This window comes from Limanda limanda, chromosome 1, assembly GCF_963576545.1.
Source record: "Limanda limanda chromosome 1, fLimLim1.1, whole genome shotgun sequence".
NCBI lineage: Eukaryota > Metazoa > Chordata > Actinopteri > Pleuronectiformes > Pleuronectidae > Limanda > Limanda limanda.
Window position 1 is genome coordinate 683,242 of NC_083636.1, and position 10,288 is coordinate 693,529.

The window sequence follows — 10,288 nt, forward strand, 5'->3', positions numbered from 1 at the left end:
TTACTGAAGAGTGGAGGATCAAACATGGACCAGTCACTCTTCAGAGACAGACAGCTGGACCCTGGAGACTCTGCTCTCAGTCTCTGGTCCTGACCTCTGCAAACACAAACATGTTTTTATTCAGAACACATCATTCACTGGTTCATTCTCTGAGGATTCAGTTTGGAGCTTCACAGGTTTGTAGCAGGTCTCTTACTTTGTGTGTGAGGGTCCAGGTTCATTACTGAAGGTTGGAGGATCATCTTTGGACCAGTTACTCTTCAGAGACACACAGCTGAACCCTGGAGACTCGGCTCTGTCCTCTTCCTCCTCATAACCACTCATCTTCAGTCTGGGAGGAAAAACACTGTGAGTTCACAGGTACCAGGACAAACACACACAGACACACACGTGACATTTTGATTCCAAACGTAAGCAGAGATCTACCACACTGATATCTTCCAAAGAAATGCAGTTATGCAACTTTGTCTATACCAATTCATATTTACAGCATCTGTTCAATATTTATTTTCTCAGTTCAACAATATGTTCTGCAGAGTTCTGCTACTGCAGCACAATGTTTTTACAAAGGCTTTGAGTTGAATATGGTCATAAATATGTCCTGTGTACTCAAATAAATACTAGTACTTTACAGTATGAAGCTGTGCATCTTCTGCTCAACAGAAACAATTAAGTGCTTTTATTTTGAAGCTCACACATGAAGTTATGCAACCATTAATGTTTGTGACATAAATCCATAAACATTCAAACTCAAGATTATTTTCTATATTTATTCTGCTGTGAACCACAATGTTTAACTTTCTGTGACAAACGTATTTACAACACTTCCAGAACCCCTTTCAAAGTAAAAGCACTCAGGCATTTGACTTCCTGAATCCATGTCATTGTTCTAACGGGTTGTTGTTAAAGGATCCATGGAGCTGGTGTGGATTGTTAGAGTCTCTGAGGAGGACCAGGGTCTTCAGAGACCCACAAGATCCTTTGAGCTCCTCTGATGACTTCATGAAGGATCTAGATTCTCCTCAGAGGATAAACCTTTGTCAGCTGCTGGAGCCGAACAGAACCAGCCTGACCCGTAGGAGCAAAGTGATCCCAGTACCACAGACTATCTGCATCTACTTTACTTCACTGACTGATACTAATGTACTGGGAGTAGGGTTGCAAAGGGGCGGAAAGTTTTCGGTAAATTTCTGGAAACTTTCCATGGGAAGTTTAGCTCGGGAATTTTGGGAATTTTGAAAAAAAAAAAAATATGCAAATTAAACGCTGAGCAATAAAAACATCATTCAAAACTCTATTTTAAAGATGTATGGAACGTTGAGTTTCAACCCTCCACTGTGCATTCTTCCATCACATGCACAGATAACTCCCAGCATGCTTCACTCTACAGCAGGGCTATTGAGGCCTGCTGTAGAGTGAAGGACTAGTCAGGTAAGTTTCCATGATATTACTGGGAAAATATATTAGCATGCTGATTGAGGATTGTTCATCTGTTCATCTAGCCTATTTCCATTAATTTATCCATCAATTGTAAAATATGTTTACAGACAATTCCAATTTTTTGGCTAACTATTTATATCTCTGGCATTGCATTAGTGTTTTTTTACAAACTTTTTTCTCATCTTATTCTACAGAACAATGCCACGTGCACTCTCTCATGTGTGGAGACATTTCACCCCATCCAATGTAGAAGGAAAGGCTGTGTACATTTGCAAATACTGTGCAAAGACCTATGTTAAGAATGACACAACGATGCAGAAGCATATAGTCAAGTGCCCAAAGTTTCCTCAGGGCTCAAATCAGCCTATGACACAACAAAATGTTTATATTAATGTCTGTATATGACAAGGTCAATACAGTTAGTATAAATTACCCACAACATTTCCAGTTTATTCCCGTTAATTCCCGTTAATTCCTGTATATTCCCGTTTATTCCCGTATATTCCCGTTAATTCCCATGGAAAGTTTCCAACTTTGAATATTCCCGGAATTTTGCAACCCTAACTGGGAGTGTTAGCGGGGGAAAACCACACATACTTTAATACGCTGATCCTTTAAGTAGCTTTATCGTATGAGATTAAATATTTATTTGGAGGATAGATAGTTTAAAGATTTTGTTACAGGGTAGGGGTTAGAAATTAAATTAATGAAATGATATTTTTTAGGGTACCAGCCTGAGGATGGAGTAGAGGCAGCTTATATGTCTCAGAGTATGTAGGAGATGTACTATTGTACAAGTACAATACTACAGTTCCCTTTCATGTAATACTGGTTTATGTCATTGGTAAATCCACCAATAAACATGCAAAGCCATAAACAAATATTGCATTTAAAAGTATTTTTGATAAATCAACGACATTCAAGTGAATTCATACAAGCTCATGAAGTTCCTGTGTCCTGCAACCCCCTGCCAGTAGGAGCAGCAAACTCAACATCTAGTGTTAATGTCATAAAGGCTGGAAATGAATTACAGAACTTTATAGACAGTAACACTGAGAGCACATCAGTCAGCAGCTTGAACTCTGTATCTCCACTCAGTTCTATGGCTTTGTGCCCAAATGAAGGTCAAACACAAGCTCTTCAACTTTATATTTACTTTAAAACTCACACAAAATCAGAATAAAGTTAAAAAAACGACATATATAGTGTTTTTATATAGTATACTTGTTTCAGATTTATGTTTTATGTGTGTACCTGGCTCTGCAGGTCGATGCTCCTCACACCTCAGCCAGTGAGTCCAGAGCTTTACTGGGATCCACAGTGAAGACTCTCCACTGGTTGGTGACCACTGCTGTAACGTATGATTGTGAAAACACGTTCTGTTATTAAACACAATGAATAATATTAACGTTGCTGAACACTCACCAGCCTCAGACTTCACGTCTGCTCCTTGTTGTTAGAACGAGTCTGAACACTTTCCCTTTCACTGGAGGCTCCTCCTCCTCTCGGCAGTTACTGGAAATCACATGACCCTGTGTGTTAGTGTGTGTGTTTATGTGTGTGTGTGTGTGTGTGGCCAAACATCGGCTGTCTGGACAGCCGATGTTTGGCCACCAGGGGGCAGGAGAACAACCTGAAAATGAGTATAATAATAATAATAGTAATAATAATAATAACATTAATAATAATAGTAATAAACAGGGATAAAAGCAAGTATATTGCACAGCATCCTGATATCTAATAAACAGACAAAAACCTTTTTTAATTTTTCAAAAGGAAATATTTATTGAAAATGCAAATGTACATTAGTATAATACAAATCCTCTTTAACTTTAAAATATCCAGCGTTTGATATGAACAAACACAGAAAGAGGTTTGGTCCACAGAGAAACATGAATCTATAACGCTCCACCGGGCTCTCCCTGTATTTTCTGTCATTGATTATTGAACCAAATCAAAGTTTGGTTTGTTTCTTTTCCGCTTGGACCATGAAAAAAAAAAAACTTTGCTTTATCGAACTCCAATAAATAAATAAAGTGCTCCACATACATACTGCTGGATTCAGATCCGTTCATTCACCTGACTCCCTCTGATTATCTAAAAGATTTGTGTAATCAGTACATATATGATTTATTGTCTTAGCAAGAGGGAAATCTCAAAGTGTTTGATATTACAAAACATGTTTTGTAAGAAATGTAGGAAATTTAGTTATTTACAGAAACCAGGCCCAATGGGAGGAGATGTGGAGAGTGTGCAGGCTGACAGGCAGGTGGCGCTACAGCAGCTTGAACAGTAACTTTGAACCATGGACTGTGAAATAAAGATGGATGACTTCACAACTTCCTCCTGGTGATCAAAAATGAAGCTAAAATATCTCTGATCCCAACTACTAACATGGAGGAGGCAACATTTATGAATTATACTGCAGCCAGCCAGCAGGGGGCGATCAAGATGATTTGGCTTCACTTTTGAGGAGCAGCCATGTCGTCCATCTTTAACTACAGATGATGGTAAAATGATACGTAAACAGCTTCAAGTGCAGTTTGTACATTTCATTTGTGTCAGTTTTTCAGCATGCAGCATCAAAACTTTTCTCGACTAAAATCAAATCTATAAATATTAATGACAAATAAAGTCGTCATGTGTCAACTGCTGCTGCAGATGAAGCTGCAGTTGGACCTCCCTGCCAGCAGAGGCAGCAGAATATCATACTCTGTGTGTGTGTGTGGATGAACTGATCTGGGAAACACTGAGTTTTATTGTAGATCCATGTGATGCACTCATGTTACATTTTCATCACTTTTAATGTCAAACTTCATATTAAGTCCAAGAGGATGAAGACGTGTTTGAAAGAAGCTTTAATGGTCTTAACAGTCATTGGTTAACATCAAGCGTACAAGTTGAGTTTGGCTTCAGGAATCGATAGAAGTGCATAAGAGTGACTTTACAAACAGGAGTGAAACAGTCGTTCAGCCTCAAAGCTTCAACGGCTCTGAAACAAGGAACTGATGAAGAGTCATCGAGATCGGTTCTACTGTTAAACCAGGACTGAGCGGGTACAAACGGGTGAGCGGCGAGCAGGCGTCACATCAGGCTCTCTACTTCCTGTACAAAACATCTTGTGATGTAACTTCCTGTTGTCCACAGGATGAAGGAAGGAGACGAGCTCTGTCAGCGGTGAAGCTCGAGGGAGCCGAGGTCGGACAAGACCTTTCTCTGGGAAAATCCTTCGTGTTCAAATGTCGCCCCCTGTCTGTGAATCGAGTTTTCGTCTTCTGTGCGACGTCCAACCAGGAGATGAAAATATCTCTCCCACGTAGAGATCGGCCGACAAATGATTTCAATCTTTCAGAATCTGTGACATTTGCTTTTATCCTTTTACAACATCTTTATTTCTTCCGTTGTTTTATCATCGCTGTCATCTCTTTGAAGGCGTGGCCAGGGCCGGTCTTTCCTACAGGCGACATAGGCGGTTGCCTAGGGCGCCCCTCAGAAGGGGGGCGCCAAAAATGCGCCCAGCAAAAAAGCAGCGGCCGCGCGCCCGCAGCCCTTGACGTTGATATTGTTACGAGCATCGATCGGGACGGTCTGCTCGTCAATGCACCTCCACAGCGTTGCGTCGCTCATGGAAAGAAAAAATGAAGAGGCAAAAGCCATCCGGGGCGCAATTTAAGAAGAAAAGAAAGGAAGAAGAAGAGAAACGTGTCAAGAACGCCTCAGTGGTCTGGCTGTCGTCAGCATTAACCATGAAGTTGGTGGTCAGATTCAATACAATGATGTAATTGCTGACTTTGCAGCAAGGAAAGCCAGAAGGACTGCACTGTAACAGTTGAAGTGAAGGGAGTGAAATGTATATAGTTCTTTAGACAACGTTCATTTGCACTTTTTATATTATACAATGTATTTGTTTATTTTTAATATTATATTTTGATTATTTAACACTCTTACATTTACATATATTATTGTATTGTTTGTTATTATTATTGTTTGTTTGGATTATATATTGTTCAACATTATCTCGGTAATTTTGTTCTTTAATTAAAAATTGTTCATTGTTGCGATCGTTGTTGCGTTTATTTGAAATAAATGCAGTCTTACAGGGCAAAATACTATCTGAGAGTTGCAATTCCGTTTTCATGAAAAAACGTTTTTTTATTTTTTTTGGGGGGGGGTGGGGGCGCCAGGAGTGAAGCTTGCCTAGAGCGCCAAATGTGCTAGGGCCGGCCCTGGGCGTGGCCTTCGGTTCTGGGAAGTTTTCACAGGAAGTTTGTCATTAATCGAGAATAAAATCCAGTGATGTCACAGCTCTAGTTTTTATGAAGTGTTTTAAACAGCGACGTAGAAATGTTTAACATCAATAATCATCTGTAAAAACTGATAAACTGATTCTCAGTGAAAAGCCTGAAGGTTCATTCCTGAACTCGTGGAGTTTTAAACTTGTCATGTTGAATCTGTCTGTGTGACTTCAGGTGGCTGGAAGCGATGGAGCGAGCGATTCATCCGATTGCACAGGTAACACAATGTTGTGTTAAAGAACTGCATGTTGTTGTGATGTTTAACTCAGAGTCGTATTCACTCAGTTAGAAAACAAGTAAAGAGGAGGACTGGTCTCTCGTTGTAGAACCACGTGTGGGTGGACGTCACCAGACACAACTCCAGTCTGCCCCCGCTGGCCATGAAGAACCCGGAGTGTCTCGGTTTGCTTCATAAAATGCACAAGAACAAAGACATGTGGGCTCAGCACTACTGCATCCTGAAGGACGGATGTCTCTACCTGTACAGCGGCATCCGAGCGACTCACGCCCACGGTACAGAGACATGTCTCACTCTGTGAGGACTCTCAGAGGAGAGACACTTTGTCCTCACTGATGAATCTGGTGACATTGTCCTCTGTCCTCAGGTGGCATCTACCTGCAGGGCTACACTGTTCGAGAGCAGCCGTACGGATCCAAGAAATCCACCATCGAGCTGAAACCTCCGTCTGACGAGTTCAAGACCTTTCACCTCTGCTCCGAAAATCCCAACGAGAACAAACGGTGAGGAGATCATGTGACTTGAGAGGCTGCAGGAAAAGTTTCAGAAAATGTCCAGAGCAGCTGACTCGGGTTTGTTCTCACATACAGAACCTCTAGAACGTGTGAGGAACATGTCGGGAACACGTCAGGAACACGTCAGGAACACGTCAGATTAATGTGTGATTTTCTTTCCAGATGGATCCTTGCGATCAAAGCTTCGGTGAAGAAGTGGCTGCTGTTACATCAGGCTCTTCAGGATTCCAGGAACCACCCACCAGAGGAAACCAGAATGTGAGAACCAGGACCAGTAGATCCTGGTCTGGACTCACTGGTTCCACCTGCTGCTCCTGGATCAGGTTCTGCTGCTGCAGAGATTCAGACGTCACGTTGTCCTCGGTGAACGTGAGAGAAGATGATGTTTTATATTTTACTCTTTAGTTTTCCTCCGATGGTTTCTGGTCAACTTTCATTTGGAAAGTTGCTCTTTTTCAGACTTTATCTTATAACCTTATGTACATTTTCATTTCCTTTTTACTTACATGTATATTTGCCATCGTGTCTTCTTCTTTTCCATGTTCCCTTTCTGAAATGATCCGTCTCTGTTTCTTTATTCCTCTCGTTCTATCACTTTATTTAACCAGTCACAGTTTGTTTTATACTGATTCTGTATTCATGTGTTTTCCTGCTGAACTGTAAACTCACGTGAGAACACGAGCTTTTGATACTGATATTATCTGCTGTTGAACTAATACATAAATCAAAGTGTGTTCGTCAAATAAACTCTACAATCAAATCCTCAGTCTTAAATATATTCATCCGTCTTCCTCCACATATCAGAGGTCGGCAGGTTCATCAGCATCTTCCACTTCCTGGTTCCTCCCGAGGCCTGATGGGAGTTCTGGGTCCATCTTGCTCTGTTGAGGTCATTTGCAGTCAGTGTGTTCAGTGAAGGGACCAATCAGGAGTCAGTCTCAGCTGTCAATCATCACGTCTGTTTTCACATCATCAAATCACTAATTCAAACCAAGAGTTCAGAACCACCTGAAATGACAGAACCATCTTTGACAAACATTTTAACTAGGGAGGCACCGATATGGAAATTCTTGGCTGATACCGATATTTAGGGCCCGAGCACTGACAGGTGAGGCCCTATTGAAATTGTCAGGATTATTATTAATATTTATTATTATTATTATTATTATTATTATTATTCAGGCAAATGAATTGGCTTTTTGAGGGCTTTACCATGCTCAAATTCTTACCAAAATTTGCAGAAAGTTAGAAAGTCGTGAAAATTTTCTATTCTGGAGGAATTTTCAATGGGCGTCAAAAAATGGCTAAACGGTGCCCCCCCGAGACCCCTGGAACGTGTTCACATTGACCGGTCTTCACAAAAATCGAAACACAGGTGTATCATGACCAGACAAACAAAAAACTCTTAGGTGCAATTGGAAAAACACAACAGGAAGCCTGCTATTTTGCATTTAGTGGCCATTTTGGCCATATTCCACATTTTTATTTTGATGTGCTTGTACCAGGGCTTTCATTTCATGTAGATTTTGTGAATAAATGTCGATGAGTGGGATCTTATTGTCTGATGTTGTATAAACGCTGTACATGAAAGAAAGTCCACTTGTTTAAAACGTTCTATCTCTTTGTACATGAGCAGGAACAGGCAGATCAGTTATGAACACGTGTGAAGAATCCAGAGAGAATGAAAATCATCTAAATGTGAGTTCACATGTTTTTCATGAAGTCATTGAAATGCTCTTCACACAAGCTGCTGCTGCTTCAGCCTCTGGATCCTCAGGACACAGCTCAGCCTCCGTCCACACACACTGTCCTCTTCACACTCAGCTCCACTAAGACTTCCACCTGTTGAGAGAAGAAGACATCAGTGTCACAGAGACTCACTTCATCAGCTGTGAGTCAGTGATGCAGCTCATCCAGTAGAAAGAGCAGCAGGGACTTCAGTCCTGTTCAGAGGTGGAGCAGCTTCCTCTCTGCTTCATGTTCACGTGTTGGAATGAACACGCTAAGAGCTCAGTGTGTGTCCTCTGCATGTCAAAGTGCAGAGTGGACACCTGAGAGGTGGATTTACTGCTGTTACAGGTGAAGACATGTTTCACTGTGTGTTGATGAACATCTGCTTCTGACAAACTGGGACCAGATGAGACAGATGGACCTCAGCAGAGGTTCTGCTCTGTAGAAAGAGCTCCTGGTTACCATGGTGATGAGGAGAGGCTTCAGTCCCACTGATCTCAGAGCTGTGACAAAGATCCACCTGATCAGTTCTTCACTGATGAAGTGAGAGGACAAACTGTCTCAGATCAGATGAAGACGTCTCTGTCCCTCATGTGAGGCTGTCAGCTGTGGTCCAGCTTGTGTAAGTTACAGCGCCCCCTGGTGGCATCTAGTAAAAATATATTACATGACCACGACATAATAACGTGTGAACGAGATAAATAACTCGAGGCCACGAGATCTGAATCTGTTGTTTACTAACAAGACGAGTGGAAGAGAAGAAGACACACACTGTCTCACTGTCTCTGAGGACACACACTGTCTCACTGTCTCTGAGGACACACACTGACTCTGAGGACACACACTGTCTCACTGTCTCTGAGGACACACACTGTCTCACTGACTCTGAGGACACACACTGTCTCACTGACTCTGAGGACACACACTGTCTCACTGACTCTGAGGACACACACTGTCTCACTGTCTCTGAGGACACACACTGTCTCACTGTCTCGGAGGACACACACTGTCTCACTGAATCTGAGGACACACACTGTCTCACTGTCTCTGAGGACACACACTGTCTCACTGACTATGAGTACACACACTGTCTCACTGACTCTTAGGAGACACACTGTCTCACTATCTCTGAGGACACACACTGTCTCACTGTCTCTGAGGACACACTGTCTCACTGACTCTGAGGACACACACTGTCTCACTGTCTCTGAGGACACACTGTCTCACTGACTCTGAGGACACACACTGTCTCACTGTCTCTGAGGACACACACTGTCTCTGAGGACACACACTGACTCTGAGGACACACACTGTCTCACTGTCTTTGAGGACACAGACATGGACCTGTCTCTGAGGACACACACTGTCTCTGAGGACACACACTGTCTCTGAGGACACACACATGGACCTGTCTCTGAGGACACACACTGTCTCACTGTCTCTGAGGACACACACATGGACCTGTCTTCAGGAAGCTGACTGAGGTCATCTGGTGTTTTGGGGACAGGATGAGTCTGGAGACATTGAGATGTTCTGGGTGAGTTAGAGATCAACTGAACCAACCAGACGTTGATTTAAACTTCCCTTATCCGTCCCTTTAAGGAGAGTGTGCACCACACAACAGTGTAGAGTCACTGTGGTCAGTGGGCGGAGCTTTGATACGGGTTGATCTCCAACTTAACCTGGAGCAGGTTAGCCGTTCATCAGAAGTTACCATGGTGATTTACCTCGTTAAGAAGTGGACGAGCTTCGTAGGACTGAAAAAACTAAACCTGAAGTGAACCTGATAACCACAAATCCTGCTTGGTAGCACAGACCCTGGATCTGTGATACTGACTGTGCTTAGTAAAAAGAATAAAACTTTGAATTAAACTGAGTTAATGTGTGAAAATAACAGACACATATTCATGTCAGCACAGACTCATAACATGGAAGATAAATATGAAATCAGACATGTTGGACTAAAAACGAGTCCTGATTCAGTACAAATAGATTATTTGGACCCGGTTTTAACAAGTAGCTGAATATTTAAAATGTCACAGATTAATTAATGAATGGATTCAAGTTAT

At 42.0% G+C, this 10,288-nt stretch overlaps 1 long non-coding RNA gene across 1 annotated transcript; it reads right to left on the reverse strand.

The window, feature by feature from the left end:
- On the reverse strand, nucleotides 1-2,930 carry LOC133014483 (uncharacterized). Its single transcript, XR_009681454.1, has 4 exons — nucleotides 2,866-2,930; nucleotides 2,695-2,791; nucleotides 197-331; nucleotides 1-96 (listed from the first exon to the last, which is right to left on the reverse strand). It is a non-coding gene; the product is annotated as an uncharacterized LOC133014483 (long non-coding RNA).
- Nucleotides 2,931-10,288: the final 7,358 nt, after the last annotated feature.